An 8,167-nucleotide genomic window follows, 5' to 3' on the forward strand; every position below is an offset into this window, starting at 1 on the left:
AAATAAATTACTATTCATTGCTTGTCTCTTATTTTATTCGAACACGTTATCAACACGCTCTCACATAGCGTTTTCGGCGATGCACTCCCTCACGACGGCAGTGCCGCAGATCGAGCCGCATCACGACGATGACATGGTGCTCCTTCCTCTGGTCGACGAGGCCATGCGAGGCAGCATGTCCATGTGGACATGCCTCGCGAACCCTTCTTCAATCGCTGGGTCCGGTCAGATTGGAGAAGGAGGAGCCGGAGTCAGAAAAGATCAAGCAACCACCGAAATAGTAAAGTCTTGATCTAACTGCATGAACAAGGGGTTACTTTCTGATTTTACTTTTGCAAACAACAAAAGCTATCGTCATGGAACTATAGCTGGCCAAACGGGTCGGGCTAAACAGGCCGACCCGCGAGCCCGCCGGCACGGCACGCCATGGGACGTGCATGACACGACCTAAACGGGTCCGTGTCAGGCACGCAACCTGCCTCGGGTCGTGTTTGGGCCCGAAGACTGGGCACGCAGGCCGGCACAGCACGACCCGTTTAATTTTTTATTATATATATATATATATATATATAATAGCTTAATATATCAAAATCGACCCAAAAACTATTTAAAAGAGGCATAAAATCGTGCTTAACGTGCCCACGGGCCGGCCCATTTAGCTCCCGTGTCGTGCCTCGGCCGGAAGGCTGCGCACATGGGCCTACACGGTACGGCCCGGCTAATATTCATGCCTAGTCGAGCCGTGCCATGCCGTCTCGTTTACAGCCGGGCCGGCCCGTTTGGCCAGGTATGCATGGAACTAGTACCTTTGGCATTTGTCTTCAGGCAAGCAAGCAACAGCAAGAAAAACCCATCATATTTTTGGTTATGGCTCAACGTATCCATCCCGGCCCGGTCTCCAAAGCGCAGAGGCATTGGCTGGATGTGGTGGCTAGGCGAGGCACCTTGTTGAACACATGTAGGCCTCAAACCCTCCCCTCCTCCTCCGACGATGAGCCGCATCAGCGGCCGCAATGCAACGCCCACCAGCAAGGTCTTGCTTCCCGCCCCGGCCATGGCGAACAATATCCTCCCATGCTCTGGATCGAGGCGAGCTCCACAGGCGAGGCCTCCTCCCCTGCAAATGCGGCAGTGCCCGAATCACGGCCCCGGGTGTCGCCTCCACGGGACTCGTCTTCCGGTGGCGCGACCGCCGACGGAAGCGGTGTCGGCCCTTCGAGCAGCAAGGGCGGTGCTAGCACAACACGACAAAGCCATGAGGCAAGGTAGCGGCCGCAACCGCGGTCTAATGGCACGGCTGGACAACGATAACCCGACTTCTTAGACACAGACGACCCGTAGAAGCCCATCCTTCCGCGGCGAAGCCACTCCGGCGGCATGGCTGCCGATGACGATGGATGCGGATGCGGTGCACGACTCCCTCCCATGCGATGGCTCGGCCTTAGGGCTCGATGCGGCCCGTGGCCATCGGCCCCGACCAGAAGAGCCCCATCGGGAGTCCCTAATCACCACTGCAGGTGCCCGATCAGGAATTGGCGCGTGCAGGAGCTTGATTTTGGGTCGGCCCATGTTATGCTTGCCTGATCGCTCGTTCGCTCCCTCGCTTGCTCGAGGACTGTTTTGGTCGTGCGTGGTTGACCAGTTAATTAGTCAACCATTGACTTTGATTTAAAAAAAGAGAAAATAAAAAATAATTGATATTTAAAAATTCATGAATTTTGAAAAAGCTCATCCAATTTTTATAAGGTCAATCGAATTTAAAAAAATCACTAATTTTCATGCTGGTCAAGTATTATGGAAGGAAGATAGAATTTGATGAGGTTGTGGAACCTCTCGTCCCTCCAGATGGTGGCGCAGGGCAGAGGGAAATCTCTGTCGAGGCAACACCGTTTGAGGAGGAAGCTAATGATGATGATCGTGGAGCTTCGGATCAAGTTACTCTCGGACCTCGCAGGTCGACAAGATCACGTACTGCTCCTGAGTGGTACGGGAATCCTGTCTTATCCATCATGTTGTTAGACAACAATTTGCCTTCGAATTATGAAGAAGGAATGGTGGGCCCGGATTCCAACAGATGGTTAGAGGCCATGAAGTTCGAGATAGGATCTATGTATGAAAACAAAGTGCGAACTTTGGAAGTATTACGTGAAAGTCGTAAGGCTATTCAGAACAAATGGATCTTTAAGAAGAAGACGGACGCGGACGGTAATGTGACCGTTTATAAAGCTCGACTTGTGGCAAATGGTTTTTCACAAGTTCAAGGAGTTGACTACGATGAGACATTCTCACCGGTAGCGATGCTTAAGTCCGTCTGAATCATGTTAGCAATAGCTGCATTTTTCGATTATGAAATCTGGCAGATGGACTTTCACAAAGCACATACCTTGATAAAGTTTTGAAGAAGTTCAAAATGGAGCAGTCCAAGAAGGGGTTCTTGCCAGTGATACAAGGTATAAAGTTGAGTAAAACTCAGTGTCCAGTAACTGCGGAAGATAGAGAAAAGATGAATACTGTCCCCTGTGCTTCAGTCGTAGGGTCTATCATGTATGCAATGTTGTGCACAAGGCCGGACGTCAGCCTAGCCATAAGTATGGCAGACATGTTTCAAAGTGATCCAGGAGTGGAACACTGGGCGGCGGTCAAGAATATTCTGAAGTACCTGAAAAGGACTAAGGAAATGTTTCTCGTTTATGGAGGTGACGAAGAGCTCGTCGTAAAGGTTTACGTCGATGCAAGCTTTGACACTGATCCAGATGACTCTAAGTCTCAAAACGGATACGTATTTATTCTTAATGAGGGTGCGGTAAGCTGGTGCAGTTCCAAGCAGAGCGTCGTAGCAGATTCTACATGTGAAGCGGAGTACATGGCTGCCTCAGAGGCAGCTATGGAGGGTGTCTGGATGAAGCAGTTCATGACGGATCTTGGAGTTGTGCCGAGCGCACTAAATCCAATAATCCTGTTCTGTGACAACACTGGTGCCATTGCTCTAGCAAAGGAACCAAGGTTCCACAAGAAGACCAGACACATCAAACGACGCTTCAACCTCATCCCCGACTATGTCGAAGGAGAGGACGTAAATATTTGCAAAGTGCACACGGATCTGAATGTTACAGATCCGCTAACTAAACCTCTTCCACGAGCAAAGCATGATCAACACCAGAACTGTATGGGTGTTAGATTCATTCCAATGTAAATCGCATAGCGATGTAAGACTAGATTATTGACTCTAGTGTAAGTGGGAGACTGTTGGAAATATGCCCTAAGGCAATGATAAAATAGTTATTATTATATTTCCTGTTGCAAGATAATCGTTTATTATCCATGCTATAGTTGTATTGAATGAAAACATAAATGCATGTGTGGATATATATACAAAACAATGTCCCTAGTAAGCCTCTAGTTGACTAGCCAGCTGATCAAGGATGGTTAATGTTTTCTGACCATATGCAAGTGTTGTCACTTGATGACTAGATCAGATCATTGGGAGAATGATGTGATGGACAAGACCCAAACTATGAACATAGCATGTGATCGTGTCATTTTGTTGCTATTGTTTTCTGTGTGTCAAGTATTCATTCCTATGATCATGAGATCATGTAACTCACTGACACCAGAGGAATACCTTGTGTGTATCCAACGTCGCAACGTTACTGGGTGACTATAAAGGTTCTCTACATGTATCTCCGAAGGTGTCCGTTGAGTTAGCATGGATCAACACTGGGATTTGTCACTCCGTGTGATGGAGAGGTATCTCGGGGCCCACTCGGTAATACAACATCACATATAAGCCATGCAAGCAATCTGGCTAATGTGTTAATCACGAGATCTTGTATTACGGAACGAGTAAAGAGACTGGCCGGTAGCGAGATTGAAATAGGTATAGGGATACCAACGATAAAATCTCGGGCAAGTAACATATCGAAGGACAAAGGGAATGGTATACGGGATTATATGAATCCTTGGCACAGAGGTTCAACCGATAAGATATTCGTAGAATATGTAGGATCCAATATGCACATCCAGGTCCCGCTGTTGGATATTGACCGGGGAGTGTCTCAGGTCATGTCTGCATAGTTCTCGAATCCGCAGGGTCTGCACACTTAAGGTTTGGTGATGTTTCGCTATAGTTGAGTTAGTTGGTGACCGAGGGTTGTTCGGAGTCCCAGATGAGAGCACGTACGTCACGAGGGTTTCCGTAATGGTCCGGAAACGAAGATTGATATATAGGATTGTTTCATTTGGCCTCTGGAAACATTTCGGGCATTACTGGAAGTGTACTAGGAGTGACGAATGGGTTCTGGGTTTTTACCGGGAGGGGCCCACCCACCCGGGAGAGAACCTAATAGCCCATGGGTGGCGCACCAGCCCTTAGTGGGCTGGTGAGGCCAGCCCAAGTGGACTATTTAGGCTAAGGAAAAAAATCAAGGAGAAAAGGAAAAAAAGAGGGAGGTGGTTAGGAAGGAAGGGACTCCTCCTTCCCCAAACCGAATTGGAGTTGGAGTCCCTCCTCTCCCACTTCGGCAAACGCCCTAGGGGCTCCCTTGAGCTCCAAGGCTAGGACATCCCCTCCTCCTATATATACTAGAGATTTTAGGGTTTTTGAGACACAACTTTAGCCACGTTCAACCCTAAACCTCTACTTCGTAGTTCTTCCTTTAGATCGGTTTTCTGCAGAGCTCGGGCGGAGCCCTACAGGAATAGATCATCACCATCACTGGCGTGCCGTCACTCTGCCGGAGAACTCATCTACTTCCCCTTCTCTCTTGCTGGATCAAGAAGGCAGAGATCGTCATCGAGTTGTACGTGTGCTGAACATGGAGGTGCCGTCCGTTCGGTGCTAGATCGGGACGGATCGTGGGACGACGGTGATTTGAATCACGAAGTTGTTCCAATACATCAACCACATTTCTTAACACTTCCCGCTCAGCGATCTACAAGGGTATGTGGATCCGATCTCCCTCTCGTAGATGAACATCACCATGATAGGTCTTCGTGTGCGTAGGTGTGACATCATCATTTCAAGAAGTATAACTGGTATGCTAAATCCGTTGCTTGTCATAAATTAAACTTGATGAAGGATAAGCATAACATAATTCTTATTCTTGTTCATAGGGATTTCAATTCTTCTTCTGGAGGGCTCATGATATCAATTTTTTTGTCTCAAGTGTTCTTCAAGATTCTTGTGATAATAGTTGTCATTCTCTTATTCATTCTTTGATCCCAATGATCTAGTTTTAGTCTCTTGTTCCGGAGGCATTGTGATGTTGCTCTTTTGGGTCAATCATGTTGTTCTATCAGGATCATGGTGTTCCCTTGTTCTATTTAGTTGTTTGTTATGAATCTTGTCTAATTCTCCCATCTTATCGAATTTTTTGTACCTTTTCCTACCGAAGTGCTGCCTAAATGTTCTTTGAATTCTTTCTTGTTTCTCATGTCATTCTTCATCTCTTTGCAACCTTCAAGGATCGTTGGTTTCACTCGTCTGTCAAAGAAGCGACTAAGTTTTACCTCTTGCTTTCTCTTCCTCTTCCCCTTTCATTCTTGGATCTCGGATCGAGATCCTCTTGTAGTGTAGGAGAGTTGTGACAACCCGAGACCGACGTTCCAGAAGATTCCCCTTCTATTCCGTTTTCGTCGTGTGTTTGTTTTTATTTTTCGCATCATTATCGCATCATGCGCATCATCAGCATTGCATCGGCATCCCGTTGCCGCCAGTTTTCAAAAGTTGCATCCGTTATTAGTTGCCGGTTCTCGCCGTTGCGTGTTATGAGCCCGACCACACACGCACGCGTCCACGGCATCGTCAAAACCCTGTTTTAAAAGTGTGTATAAAACTTTCTCTGATTGGGTTGAGACGTGGCGTGCGGTCTTAATATATTATAGGTAGGATGCCTGCCAAATTTCGTCGCAATCGGAGTCCGTCTGGTACCCGAACGATCGACCGTAGCGGCACCGTATTCGGTCTATTGTTGGACGTTTTGTCGGTGTTTTAAATTACGTTGCCGGGTGCCGTTTCCCTCTCTTCTCCGGCTAACCTACTCTACACGGTCACTTAACCCGTCCCCGCATTCGAAATTGTCCGATTCTGATCGCGCGGTTGAAACCGGGCGAAAAACTGCTAAACCTAGCCCCCCTTTGCCTATTTAAGCACCCCTAACCTGCCCCTAACGGAAACCCTATCCCCTGCCTCGAAATCCGCGCCACCTACCCCCATCCGCCGCTCCCACCTCCTCTCTCCTCCCACCAGCCGCCGCTGGCCCGCCAGGCCCGCAGCTGACCCGCCTAGGCCTGGAGCCGCCGCCGCCCGTTCACCTGAAGGCCAGCCGCCCCCGAGATGCCGATCTCCTCCAGAGCACGAGGCCGCAGCGCCTCCGCCCGCCGGCCCCAAGCAGTCGAGCGTGCCCCACCGGAGTTGGTGCTGCCGGAGCAGGTCACCCCGCCATCGCAACCCCGCCAGCGCACCGCCGCCTGCCCGGTTCCCGCCTCCTGCAAGCTCGCGCGCCCTTGCTGCCTCGCCCCGTCGGCGGCCGGATCCGACTGGATCCCGCGAGTTCAGGTCGGTCCCGCCCCATACCCGCCGGTAACCGCCGCCTCCCGGTATCCGCCGCCCTCGTCGTGGCCGATTCGTGGCCGCCGCCATGGTCTCCCGATCGGGAGGGAGACGACGAGCAGAGGAGCCCGACCAGGCCAGCGCCCCGACCAGGCCCATCTGCGGCCTCCCGCTCGGCCCAGGAGCGCTCGTGGGCTGCCTCCTCCTCTCCAGGCCGGCCCAAGAGGCCCCAAGGTGAGCCTATCCCCCGCCCGTGGCGTGTTTTACTAAGTTGCGCATGCCCAGTTTCGGCCCGTAGCATTTTAGGATTTTTTCTGAGAATTTAGTATTTTCAGATAAATGCTATATTTCAAAAGCCCGTAGATATTTATCCGTATGTCGGATCGCGACGTATTGTATATGTAACCCGTGTAGAATTTTGGTAGATTACGAATTTGCAAATTGCATAAACTTTTGAAGTATTTTGACCCGCCAAATACCTAGTTTTGCATGCTGCCCCAATAGGGAGTTGTTCCGTATTTATTTTTCGTGCGTGTCCGGATTGCTCGAACTCCGTGGATTAAATGCTCATGTTTTTAGAGACCCTTGGCCATGTATTTGAGAGTAGTTGGTTGTATTTTTGCATGTAGGATTCCGTCGCTAGTTTAATATACCGTGTTTACGACCTTTTCCCGCATATACGTGTGGCGATATTTTTGTGTTGCAACCCCACATGTTATATATGTTTTCGGGGTAGAAAATTTCATAGAATTTAACTATGCATTTAGTTTTAGCTTTTGAGAAAGTTAGTGCGCGTGATAGTTTGTCATGTTGCCCTCTTGTCTATTTTGTGGGATTTAATCCGTGCGTGATATGGAGGAGTTGTCAACGAGAAATGTGCCCTTGGATGTGTAGTCTAGCCCCTGGTAATTTTGGTTGCAATAGAAATCCATGTTTAGGTGCGGTTTGCTTGCTCTCAAGTTGCTAGAAAATAGTGTAGTTTTGGAGATGCTGAAATATTTCTAAGTCTGAAATCTGATATATTTTGTTGCTGTCTTGTCATGAGTTTATCTCGTGATCTATAGCTCTTTTGAGGTTGATGCAATGGAGTTAGTTGTAGACATTAGGATTCTCTAGCATGCTGTAAATTTTCATGCCATTTGGAGTCTTTTAATTTATGGTTTTGCTGCTGTCAGTATGCCTTCAGATCAGAAACTGCACTTTCATAAACTGTGTTTTTCTCTAAGTCTGAAACTCTGTGTGAGATGCCTTTTTGTGACTTCTTTTCCTAGTGTTCCATTCTTCCATGCTAGGTGTTGTTAGTTGTATGTTTTAGTGCATCTTGCCCTCTATCGTCTCATGCCTTGGTTGAGCATTTTGGATTTGTGTAGCTCGTAGTTGTGTGGTGTACAAAATGCTATGTGGCTGATTTTGGTAGATCGTAGTCATTTCTTGTTTACCTCGTAGTTGTTGAACCGTTGCTCCGTTTTGACCATGTCCTATATGAAACTTGCTTAGAATCTCGTGTAGTTTCATTTTATCTTGCTGGTTGTGTGTTTTGAAATGTTGTGGATGCCATTTTCACACATATTGCATTCATGCCATCATATCTTGCGGTGTTCGTATGTTTTGAACCGT

The sequence above is a fragment of the Hordeum vulgare genome, chromosome 3H (assembly GCF_904849725.1).
Source record: "Hordeum vulgare subsp. vulgare chromosome 3H, MorexV3_pseudomolecules_assembly, whole genome shotgun sequence".
In the NCBI taxonomy this organism is placed as follows: domain Eukaryota; kingdom Viridiplantae; phylum Streptophyta; class Magnoliopsida; order Poales; family Poaceae; genus Hordeum; species Hordeum vulgare.